We start from the raw sequence: 13691 nt of genomic DNA, 5'->3' as shown, positions 1-13691 counted from the left end.
CGCCTCCTTCGGGCCCGGGGGGCAGCTCCCGCGGGGGACGGGGGCTGTGTCATCCTCTCGGGTGGCCTCACCTCGCCCGTTTCCCCGCTAAAGCCCCCGCGCAAGTGGCCGAATACCCCATGGCAGGGCAGGGCACTCCGCCAAGGCCGGCGAGATTTTGGGGGAGAGGTGCCCGCGGGTAGGTTCAGCCGGTGCGGCGGCGGCCGGACCGCAGCGCGACTCGCTGCTGCCACCTTCCGCCTGGCGTTTGGGCTGCCTCCCCGGCACCCCTGCCAGCGGGAGCCCCGCCGAGGGGGAGCGAGAGGTTCCCCCTCCGAATTTCGTGTGGGGAGAAGGCCGGAAGCTGCGTGTTTCTCTGCACTGCTCGTGCGGTGCCCAGCGCCAGAGAGGGTTTTCTCCCTCTGGTCTCTTTTCCTGTTTTATTTCCCTGTGTAACTTGTCTTCGTTTTACCTTTGCTGCGTGCCTGGGAAAGGATTAAGGGTGGAATTTTGAGTGCCGTGCCTTGAGGCCGGCTCGTTAATTGTCTGTCTCCAGCCAGATAAGCACACTTGCTTTCCTCTACTCAAAGATGCACCCTAGGAACTGAAGAGAGAATTAGTGTTCGGAGGAGCCGACTTAATCAATTCGAGAAGCCGTAACAGTAAATAGTTAAACAAATCTGTAGTAATTAAGAGTTTGTCCATCTGAATCTTTTCCTCATCTAATGAAAGAGGAAAAGTTGATTCCCCTGTCTTTGTCCAAACTTGTAACAGTAGTACAAGGCCTGCCCTGGCCATCTGAGGCTGGAAAAATCAGCAGCTGGAGGTATAAAAACTGCCTGCATGTTGCCTAGCCCACTTTTTTTTGGTGAGTAGAGCCCTACCCTGGGGAACAGACTGGTCTTCCAGTCTGAAATTCCTACTCAGACGTGTAACTCAGCTCTCTCGTTTCTTGACAAATGTTCTAACTTCCAAAGTATTGCAGAGTGAGGAGAGACCCACCAGCAGCTACCCTTCCACAGGGAGAGAGAAAAGAAAGAAGTATCTCATCATCTGCTTCTGGAGGAAGAACATAATGTCTGTTAAGTGCAAGACATGGGGTTTGTGATTCCCAGCCTGAGACAGGTGTCTAATTCTGGACTGAAGGTAGTGTATTACCCTGTAGATACCTAGAGTCACTGTCTTGCTGTTAAACCTCAAGATGTACATGATAATAAAATTACTGGGTGTCGTAGCATCCTAGATCCACAATATCATCATGTGATCCACGTTCTGCAGGCCAACCTCTTCTTCAGAGCGGGAAGGTCTTTCTGTTAATAAAGAGAGAGGAGACAGAAGGCCTAGAAGCGGGCTGTGTCCTCCTTTCCTTCCCCCTGAAATACAGCCATGTAGTAGCAGCATTTCATGGCCCTGGGAATTGTACACATCTGGCCTAATTGTAGGATGAGCAGAATGTGCTAGTGAAGGATGCACCTAAGACACCCTGTTCTCCCCATACTGTAAAGGTTACCCAGCTACCTACACCGATGTTATACTGAAGTACTAGTCTGGAAGCTGTTGGCCTGGAAGTTAAATATAGTGGTAATAAAAGTATATAGCAATGTGGACCCTCTGTAGGGGAAGTGGGGGCTAGAGACAGAAGGGTTTTGGAGGGCTGGAGCACCTCTCCTATGAGGACAGGCTGAGAGAGTTGGGGCTGTTCAGCCTGGAGAAGAGAAGACTCCAGGGAGACCTTATAGCAGCCTTCCAGTACCTAAAAGGGGCTTATGAGAAAGATGGGAAGAAACTCTTCAGCAGGGTCTGTTGTGACAGGACAAGGGGTGATGGTTTTAAACTAAAAGAGGGTAGATTCAGACCAGATATGAGGCAGAAATTTTTTACCATGAGGGTGGTGGAACACTGAAACAGGTTGCCCAGAGAGGTGGTAGATGCCTCATCCCTGGAAACATTCAAGGCCAGGTTGGATGGGGCTCTGAGCAACCTGATTGAGTTGGAGATGTCCCTGCTCCTTGCAGTGGGGTTGGACTAGATGACCTTTAAAGGCCCCTTCCAACCCAAACTATTCTGTGATTCTGTGATTCTATGATTCTATGAATGTGGAGGTGTCTGAAGACATCTGCTTTTCTCTCCAAGATTTTCTCCTTTCCCATCACTATCTTGTATGACAGGGCATTCATCTTAAGACATCGCAGAGCCACTCCTTCTTCTTCTGCATATCTCCCCTGATTCTCCCTGCATCACATTTTCAATGTTGCCTGACACTAGAGGAGGTCAGAGCAAGGGCCAGGGCTGAGGCCTGCTTATGGATATGGAGAAGGAGTGGGACAAGGGAACTAAACCAGATGTCCAGAAATGGCTTTTTGCTCCTGCTGCTGCTGTCACCGAGGAAGGGTAAGGGAGAGAGAGGTAAAAAGGAATGAGACTGACTTCTGAAAGGGGGTTGTCCCCTCTATAGTAGATATTTTCTGCCTACTTCTTTCTCAGTGACTAAGCCTCTTGTTTAAACAAGCCAAATGCATAGAACACCTGGAGGCTGTTCACATTTTTGGTCAGACCCAGCCTTCTCAGATATAGGCAGTCCGTTATTTTAGGCTTACTTGGCCTGTGCCTGGGAGTGGTGCAGCTACCCTAATCCTCGGTTCACTTCCCTGAGGGCTTGTTTGGGGTTTTTTTTTTCTTGAAAAAGATGGAGAAAGAGAAGGAAATTATTAAAATATCAAGGCAAATATTTTCAGGCACTGGAGATGTAAAAACATCTTTGCTGTTTGTATTTGCCTGTAAGATTCACAGAGGTTCTTGAGACCTGAAGTTTCTATTTGGTCAAAATAATGACAAGTACTATATTTAGAAAAATATAGTAACAGGAATAGATTTAAATCCAGCAATAGAATTTTCAGATAATTTGTCTTCTAAATGACTATTATAAAGAAGAATAATAATAATATCTTTTTAAGCTTAGGATCAAGAGTTGCATGTTCCTATAGCTAGTTGCCAGTGATTTTTTTTTCCTGTCTGTTAACAAGAAATCATCTTGGTTTAATCCTTCTTGGAACAGAGTTGGAGGACTTATTTTCTGAATTTTTTGACAACAGGGAAAGCATTTCTTGGCTGGTTTGGCTTGTTTACTTGTAGATCATGTTTAAAATGAAATGTATGCTTCATACGAAGATTACTGAGGTCCTCTGTCATGGTCAGGGTCCAGCACCTCCTTTGTCACACTAAAGTCAACGGGAACTGGCCATACTAAGAACATAACTGAAGTAAAACTAGGTCTATGAAACAGATTAATGTTTAAGGCAATCTTTAGCAAGTCTGGAATAAAATCAGGAAAACATGGGTTTTGCCCTTTTTAATAAACTAAAAAGTTAGCTAAGCATAATTAGTTTTTCAAGTTTAGAGCAATACTTTACAGACACTATTGCAATTACTCTCTTATCACGTTCTAAAAATTATTTTAAGGTGGAATTATTAAAAGAAGTTGACAACATACATTGAAATGTACTTCAGATGAGAAAGGGCAAGTTTCTTGAGACACACAGTGTGGTTCCTTAATGAAACCAAAGTGGGAATGAATTTAAATAAATTGTTGAAATTTCTTCTCTCTTATTTGACTATGATTTTACCTTTAATAAGTCAAATCAACATTGTATTATAGTAATATTATTTGTATTTTCCTTTTTTCCTAAATTGTTACACAGTATTATGTACAACATTGCCTACCTACAGTACATGTAAATCCTGGGATGAGGATGGCTTTCTATGCAACAAAGATAAAATGACAAGAGAAGGTTTGCATGACTGTATTTGCATAAGCTCGTGTCTTGATCTCATGGAAATATTTTTTTAGTAACACTCTCTTAAAGAAATATAAGGTATTTTCTATTCTGAGACACAGCTGGTTTTGACTCAGTCTGGTTATGAATAAATTACTGTTGAAGTGCTAAGCTTGACTGGCAATAGGAGGATACAATTGAATTTGTAGTACCTACAGATTTTGTAAATGAATCTGTATTTGCACGGAGAGAGTTAGATTGTAGGTACTGGATACAACTGGCAGTTCCCTAGGACCTGAGTGGGATTTTCTTCTTTCCAGCTTCATGCATAGATGAAGATCATATAGGCAGTTACAAACAAAATCTCTCTGAAACAGCTGGATTAAAATCTCTTTCAGTCCTGCTTGACTTAAAAAAAAAAATAATTTTGAGAATTATTATCTAGCTAATAGCTGCCATTAGTTTCCTAAGCAGGTTGGTATCTCCAACATTTGGATTTTCATGCAAAATTATATTAAAAGGTAAAAATTCATTGAATTCAATTGTCTGTCTCAGTCACAAAGAATCAGCACTCTACTTCAAGGTATAGTAAGGGGACTGCATTATTTAATAATAAAACTTTCTCTAAATGTTTTAGATCAATCTAAATCAATTGATCGATAGTGATCAATGAGCCAGTTGGAGTTTTGCTCAATTCTAAGGAAAAACATAATGAAAAGGCTAAAAGGGTGAGAGAGAATGTGTCTGATTATTCCTATCTATTAAACACATCTGAATTAAAGAGGATTTGGGGGTTTTATGTGGTTTTTATTTTTTTTATTTTAACTTTTTGGTATATTGTCTTTTGGAAGGTGGAATGTGAGAAATTGAAAAATAATTTAGTGTAATGTAAAAAAAAATATTCTTTTCAGCATCCAGTAAAAGTAAGTTTGCTGTTATAGATTCATATCCTATACATGCACAGGCTATACAAAGAGCTGAATGTTCTGAAATAATTTCTAAACCTTAATCCTGTGAAAGAAAGTAATCTCAATCTATCTTCATGTGACCCAGTCTTACAAGCAGTACGATGTCAACTCAGCTGCAAACTACAATCTAGTTTTAATAGTTCAAAACACATTTATCCCTATTAGTGTCAACTGAAATGCCAAGCTATTCTCAGAATGGATCCCTTAATACATTTAGAGCTGCAAAAGTGTTTAGGATTAAGGTATAACCCTTACAAAACTGTATTGTACCTTTTGGATTCCTTTCCACCATGCTTGTGTATTGAATAAGTCCATCTCAACGATAAAGACTGTACTGCAAAAGGCCGAGTAGAAATTTTGCCACAGATGCAGAAAATAATGCTGTTTAGATAACAGTGAAACTTTATTATACTGATTATCCTTTTATTTAATCCAATTACGTGTGAGTTTTACTCACATATTTTACATATTTTTCCACAATGTAAAAGACTGTCAGAGTTCAAGGAACCAGTAGATTGAGCATCTGGTTAGACCCCATATTATATAAGACGGAGATATTACCTACCCTGAAAGCGAAATAATGACTTGGCATGTCTTGCAATTACGGAGTGCTGGCTCATTTTCTAATGTGTTCTCTATTTTATTTAGTCAGTATGAGGAAAGATGAAGCTAAATTTACTTGGCTGTTAACTCCATGAACATCACACTCCAAAAGTCACAGAGTTTTGCTTTTTCCAGACATCATGGCTTTAAGTTCCTGGAGACTGGATCTGTTTTCCCAGTGCTCAGGAGACTAGTGTCTCATCTGACATCTGTTTAGATCCTTCTTCTCAGTTTCATTTGATAGTTACACTAGGAACCGTTATGAAACCCCAAACCACTGAAGCTCCATGGATATACAACAGTTAGCAAGGACTCCTTGCCTGAATTTTCCTGCTCCTCAAAGCTTTTGCTTAGTCTTCTTGTGTGGCATGTACATTAATGTTTTAGTGTACAGGAGGAACTTTGTAATATTCCTTGCATCCATACCTGGAGTTTCTTGAGTATACTCCTGGTGCTTTTAAGGTGGTTCCCCCACCACCCCCTTCAGCACCAAGGCTGAAGTCACAGTCAGGTGCTGTCTAGAGAGCACTGTTTGCAGCATAGACCCAAGATCCTCCAGCATGCCCTGTACAGGCTGAGGCTCAGCAACCGCTGTGAACTTCAGCGCTGATGTAGAGGTAATGTGGACATAGAGTCCTGAAACCTTAATGGATCTCAGAAAACTGAACACCACTTCTCCCCTCTTTGCACTGAACCAGTGAGTGATGTAGATATTCCCTGTTGGAACAAAGGGTGTTTTCAGCCAAGTGGGGCAAGAACCAGAACTACTTCACTCCTTCTCTTTCCTCCACTGAGCTCTTTTGTACTTCGTAGTTGTGAAGCAGATGCCTGCTTGTCTCCTGCTTTGACCTGATACTTCCCTCAGTCAGGGCCCAGAATTTGTCTCAAAAAAATATTGGACTGTATCAGATAATCTGGTTCATGCATGTTAACCAGTCCTACCACTTTTTCCCACAGGTTCTCCTGCATAATTGGATATCTGTAGTCCTAGGCATTATTTGTACTATAGAGAAATGTGTTTGTCATCATCTTGTAGAGTTTTCAGTATAATCTCACTTCCATGAACTAACTTGTTTTGGAAGAATAATTTTCAGCCATGAAAGAGCATCAACTGCTGCAGTTTAAGTGGCCATTTTCCTAACAGTAGAATGGATGAGTGTGCAACGGATAGGTACAATGCTCAATTTTCCTTATGAAAGTTTTCAACATCACCGTTTTCTACCTGGGAAATTAGATTTTCACAATGAAAATGGAAATAATGAAAAAGTGAGTGAAACAACCTTTAAACACTTGTAAATTGTACAGCTTGGTACCTCTGTTGAAGGCTGTCACTATCCTTCTATGTTCTGTGTGATTATTTTCAGCACTGCTTTTAAATACCTCGAGAAAATATGTGGAGCACATGGGGCAGGATGTGTTTTCCCTCACTTCCTGTTCTGCTCCTATTTTTTTTTATTTCAGGGTAACAGCTGTTGAAGGAAAACTTGAGTTTCTTACTCTATGCTTTTTAAGCATAAAAAGTAAATGCTTCTTTTCATCTAATCCTGTTATTTAAATCTCTGTATTGTGACACACCAGACCTCCTGGTGTTATTTTTAACTTAGTGGAAAACAGAAAGATATGTTTTATCAACACCTCCTGCTTAAATTAAAAAGGAAAAGATAACTGAGTTTGGTATCTGCTTACCTTTTGTGCAAGAAGAAGAAAATGGAAGTAATACGCTGTTAAGTAATAAGAAGTATTAAGAGGGAAATAAGATAGCATAGTTAGTCCCAGCATCAGTCCTTTTTTGTATGCTGTGACAGCTCACATAAACTCAACAGCAAGAACGTTTTTAAAGTGGCAAAACCTTTTAACTGGGTTACAAAAAAATCTTTGACATTTCCCATGTCAACTGTGTCCCTAAAATAAATTATTGTTGTCACATGCAGAGTTCAGATGGCAAATCTTTTTCTTTTTTACTCTGGGATATCAATTTAGAAAATCGTATTGGATTCTGTGACCTTTGGTTATGTTCATGTTATTTTGAGATTTTTCAGCTGTTATAAAGCAGCAGAGAATAGTACTATGCTTTTGAAAGTTTGAACATATTCTGCAGAAAAGCATCGGTGAGCAACTACCCATCTTAGGATTCTTTCTTCCTGTTGTTTATTCCAATGAGTGATTGGCAAGGTGGTTGCCAGTTTGACCTAATACTGCATCAAGCAATTGTGTGACACACTGTAGGCTCTGATTCATACCTTTAATATGAATTTTAAGTTTAGAATGGACTTTCGCTTTGTAGAGCTGGCTCTCTGTTTCTTGTAGAAAATGTGAGGGATCTCATCTTGCTGACATGTCATTTTAATAATCCGTACTGGCTAAAAAAATAAACTTTTTAAAAGCTACAGTTTTTATTTTCATATGCAGAGCTCGAATGAGAGAAGAATTCCTCTTTATGAAACGCAATGTGTGATTATAAGTGTTTTTATGGCAAGCATTTATTCAAGCAGTATGGAAATGTTATCTTTCACTTAGGTTTCCTGTGTAGAAGTAACGGTCAGTGTATTACAGTGAAGAAAAATACTTTGATATGTAAAAGATATTTCATCAGTGGTTGTTTAGTGACTTGTTCTTTGGGTATAATATTGCATTAGTCTATTATAAGAAACATGATCTGGAACTTTAACATATCTCAAGATTGTTACAGCAATAGGCATAACAGATCGTTAGTATGTTCCATTTAATATATATATGAAGAATTCATTAAAGCAGATGATTGAAGGCCAGGATGCTCTGTTATGGGTCTTCACTGACTCAGGACATGTCCAAAATTTCCATACAACTGGTTTCTACTTTTTCATTTATAAAATGGAGATATCACACACCCTAATGGACTAAACTGAGGTCTTTGGATGAGGAGAAACATATAAGCAAGGTATAAAAAAATCCCTGAATATAGTTAGTATATTCCATAGTGGGATATATATATGTATATATACTGCAAATTGCTGAATTTTCTTGTGGAGGATGGCCGAAAAGATGTACTTCTGAGCATTACAGTAACAGTCCTGACTACTCTTTCAGACCAGCACAGACAATGGAGCTTCGTTAGCCTTCCAGAACAATGGGGAAGACTCTTTCACTTAGTATCACAGGTGCCTTATTTGCTCTTGATTTCCTGTCTCTGTAGATCTATCAACACCTGATGTCTTTTCACTGTTATTGTATACCATAGCCAGCTCTAACCTCCTTCAAATTTATTTCTTCTGTGCTACAGACCTCTGTACAGACCTGTTGCTATTTTCAGGTCAAATTTCATTTCCAGTACCCTGTTTACTTTAAGCCATAGCCCTTTATCCTAAGAGATTATACAGACTTTCATACTTATTCTTAGGGACTCTGTTTTCCTTCTCCGTCCATCATCATGTTCCTATTTTTCTTGAGCAGATGTAGGAAACTATGACTACTTAGTTAGCAATACATTTAGACTCAGCTCTCTGCTTCCCCTGACAAGCATTAGGTTGACTGTACCTAATCTCAAGTGGCTTCATGAAAAGACAATATATAATTAAAAGGTGAGAATGCAAGAAGATGATACGCCTGGGAAGTCAAAACTTCTGCCTCTTCTCCCTCCTCCCCACCATTCTTGAACAGAAGTTATAATATAGCTTTTACTTGAGGAATTTTGGGATATGTATGAAGGGTTGCCAAATTCAATGGAGTTTAAAGCCCAAGAGATTTCTCCTACTCAGTCTGTTTTCTGGTGTTCCTGTTAGTAGGATCATTTGTTCATAAGGCTTAGTGTGCATTCCCAATGGACTGGCACAGTACACACATGGCAGGCCACACAGATGGACAAAGTGTGCAGTGCCTTTTCTGGCACCCATTTAAACAGCAACAGCACTTACACAGAAATGAAAAATACAGTGCAGTCCCATTCCCCCTCTCCAGATGATCAATTTACTACAGGACATTCACACACCTTTACTCTTCATTCACAGTCACTTCTATATTCATGGGTCCCTAGATCAGACAGGCCTGCCCAGCACCCGTGTCCAAACCCATGGCCTCATTTAACCCATCTCCAGGTCTGACCTTGTGTCTTTCCAGATTCTGCCCTCTTCCATCTTGCCAGCTAGTTCAGCTTGAAGTGTGCTGGTGAGTCATCTCCACACAGACAGCAAGGTCACACAGAAAAGAGTGAGAGACAGGGCTATTGGACAGCCTGCAGTGATGGGAGTGGAGCTCAGCTGGACAAGGATATTGACCCTTTCCCTGCCTTTGGTTCTTTCCCCTAAACATCCTGTAATAAGTTTCACCGATTCCTATTAGCTCCTTAAAGACTCTGAGAATAAGTTTGCTTTTTCCTGAGAGACCCACAATACTTTTGTTCCCCTGCTGAACCCCTTCTTATCAGTTACAAAAAGCTAGTGGAACCTCTCCAAGGCCTTGAGTGATTCCTTCAGTTGTATTCCCTCAATCTGTGACCTGAGGGATCTGTTCTTTGATGTTGTTTCTGTTGTCTCTTGTTCATTAGGGTCTGTGTACCTAGGTGGGGGTTTTACTTTTTCTGTCTCTTCTTTTTGTTTTTCAACAATATTATCAAGAAATACCTTTACATTACAGATATCTACATATCCTTTACATTTCACACAGCTTGTACCTTCCATATATCCTTACAGTGCTTATAGGTATTCCCCCATGTTTGAGCAACTGGAGCTCATCTGCTTACGAAAACTGATCTACAACTAAAAAAAATAAAGCAAATCCTCTTTGTTAGAGTCATTTATTAACAAGAACCTGAGGATAATATCACCTAATTCTTCTAAGCAATACAATATGCTTTTTGCAAACTCTGAAGAGAGAAACAGCTACAGAAAATTAATTTAATTTTTACACAGTATTTTACTGGTAGAGGAAATACATTGATATTAAAAGAAAAACACCTCTGGTAACAACAAATAACTAGCCACTTGGATGTATCATAATTTAACATGAAAACTAAGGAATTACTTCAGTCCTGTGGGCATCTAAAATCCACAGTAATCTTTACATCTTTTAGTGCTGCTTTGACACCTTTTCTACAACAGCAACCAAGACAGTCTGCGTATTCTGCACAGAACTCCTAGTATTCAGCAAAAAAAAAAAAAAGAAAAAAAAAAGGGAAAGCCAGAATATTTTATCTGCAACACTCTACATTTTCCAGAGTATCTTTTTGAGCTATTTCTTGGCAATTTCACTGCGGTAGTGCCTTATGTGAGAGGTTGCACATGAGACTTCATTTGGCATGATGTTCTTCAGCTGTGAATCTGAAATTATTGAAAAAGTCAGGTTTCAATAATTATTTTCTCCTACAGAAAGAGGATACTTGATGAACACAAACTGTTGTGTAAAAAAAAAAAAAAGCAACTGAACATTTTTTTTCTCAATTTTGATTGACTGAAAATTTTTTACCTGCTGTAGAAAGCCTGTCAAGATGTTCCATTGACCCCAACCTCTTCACAGAGGCAGCTTGCCCTTCCCCGTTGTGTCTTCATGCGACACAAGCCAGATCTGTTGTCTCATCTTGATGCAGTCAGAATTTTGAATGAACTATGGATTCGACAGATGACTTCAACGTAGAGCTCAAAGCAGTTAAAGAGTGGGGAGGTGGGATCTAAAGCCATTTTTCCCCTTCCAAGAATTACATCAGAAAAGCAGAAATTTTCCTAGATATAGGAAAACAGGTGAATGAATATAAATGGTTTCTGAATGAAATGGCATAGACTTTTACAGCCTACAAACCTTTAAAAATCCCGTGGAAAGGATCAATATTGCATCTTACATCACACAACATAAAAAAAAAAAAAAAGTATCTTCCTAGAAACTGGTGATGATTTTGTTCATTGCAGATTCCTAAGAGTCCATAGATTAAGGTAACTTCCCTCTAAAGTCCATCCCCACATGCCAAGACAGCCAGCCAATCTAGAGGTCAAGATATCCACCAGGTCTACTGCAGCTCCACACTGAAAAAGCCAGGGAAGGAATGATTACTTCTGGAGGCAGTATTTTAAAGTGTATGTATCTCTTGCTCAGGTTGAAAATCCTAATAAAGAAGCATTGTTGTCCACATAACTATTGTTTTCTGGCATTATTTTTTCCATAGAGTAGATCTCATCCTTTTCCCAAGTGTATCTAAAGCTGTTAAATACGCCAAATTAGATCTTACCTTGCCTAAAATATTGAGTGTGCATAGTTTATATTAATTTTTTTCCTCCTTTCCTGGTGTATGGAGAACATGACTAGATAACAGGTGTACATTGTGGACACATGGATGGCTTAGAACTGTGCTGTCTTTCAAATGGTCCTCTGAGAGTAACCTTTTTATGCTCACATTGTTTATCTCTTCCCATAGGACTGATTTCTAACAAGTTGCTTTTCACCTTCTACTTGCATGACTGCACACTGCATTTCTTATCATTGAATTTCTTGTTTTGTTGGATCATTTCTGCAATTTTTCAAAGTTATTTTGAATTCTAATGTTATGTTTCAACACACTTGCAGCCTCACCTGGTTTCCGTCATCTGTGCATTTAATAACCTTTCTTTTTACTTCAGTATCAAATTCATTAATGACAAGATTTAAGTAAAAACAGATTCTGAGCAGACCTCTTCTACTGTGGGTGCTAATTCATTGCTAGCTACCCTTCTGATTACAGCTTTCCAACAAGACTTACACCCACGCTGTAGCTGGATTTTACCCAGATCATCCTGTAATAAATTTTGTCTAGAGCATGTCTCCCTAACCTGCTTATCAAAGTATCATGCAGGACATGATTGGAAGTTTTATTATTGTCATGATATGAAACGTGTTTCTATGTTTCTGTGTTTTCATTCTATACAGAAGCCTCATTACCCCTCTGCAGAATAAAATTATATTGATTTGACATATTTAATTTTGTACAAATCCACATTAGCTGCTGTTAATCCTGTAATCTTTCAGTCTCTTCTCTATGTGAAAATGGTTTAGTTACTTGTATGAAGGTTACTAAGGGTCCACAATGAAGCTGAAAAATCTGTAAAATCCCCATTAAATCCTCCAGCTTGTTTCCTTTTACCGTTCTTAGAGTTAGCCTGCATTTAAGCTGCCTCTTGTCCCTACAAATTTTCAAAAATAACTGTTATTGAATGTGTTTATTTCAGCCAGTTCCATGAATATTTTAGAATGAGATTTATCAGGGCTAGCTGATCTCCAAACAGTTATCTTTCTTAAATGTATTCCTACCTGTTTTCCCCTTGCTCTAGGCTGAGATCTTATCCCAGTGATGTGAAGTAATCGATTGTGGAAGCCAGTGCTGACAGATGGAGGATTTCAGGGAGGCAAGATTCAAGAAAGGCCCAAAATACCTGGGTTTTCTTATCTGCTAGTAGTTTCCTTCTCTGCTGGGCAATAAGCCAGGATTTTTTTCTACTCTCCTGCTAGCATGCTGTGCATTTGTAATTGTGATATGTCGTCTTAGTTTCATGGGCTTTATGCCTTGGTCTTTTATTTCCACATGCTTGCCTATGTTATTTTGTATTCGTCTTCAGCAATCTGATTTAGTCTTCACTTCCCAAATTATTCTTTTGGTTGAAGTAACTGAAGAATTCATTAGTTAAACTGATCGCTTCTTATCCTTCCTTTTCACTGCACCAGAAGGTTGTGTGACAGTATGACTGGCTCAAAAGTCGTGTGTAACATGACGTTATTTCAGAATAGGTGATGTCTACATGGAAGTAGATGAGATGGATACAAATTTAACAAAGGAAGATCTATAGCTAATAAAATACAGGGTTAGTTAGCTTTTTCTAAATCAGTCATACATCTTGTTTACATGGCAGGCAGAGTCATTGGAATTGTTGGAGTGAGTTTATCAATTAAATATTTTAAGATTAATACAATAACCTTGTCTAGAACAGCACTAATGCCATTTTTTAGTGTTTCTGACTGTTTTTGTTTTGATTACTTACACACACATGCACAAAAGCAGGACTCTTCAGCTCATTGTGGCTTGAGAGTTGTCTCAGTCTGGCAACTGATGCATCTATGGCAGATCAGCTGTTCCTTCATTAAAAGCTGTCACTACAGTCTGTAAAAATTATTATAATTAAGAATGCAGTATTGCTGGACAAGAGTGGGTCTCCTTATGCTGAAAACATCAGATAGCCTCTGTGTTTACATAATAAATGACATCTGGTAAGGCAGAGTATCTTGGTCCTTTGTAATTAGTAATGTTTTCTATTAATTTTGGAGAAAAGATGACCGTTCACTCTACAAAAAAAAAAAAAAAGGATTTAACAAATAATATGCAAGGAAAATAGAAGATCTTCAGTTCATGCTGTCATAAATGCAAACAGTGAGCAATGAA

This window comes from Chlamydotis macqueenii, chromosome 2 (assembly GCF_036417535.1).
Source record: "Chlamydotis macqueenii isolate bChlMac1 chromosome 2, bChlMac1.mat, whole genome shotgun sequence".
NCBI lineage: Eukaryota > Metazoa > Chordata > Aves > Otidiformes > Otididae > Chlamydotis > Chlamydotis macqueenii.
The sequence above is the reverse complement of the archived record's forward strand: the minus strand, read 5'-3'. Positions refer to the sequence as shown.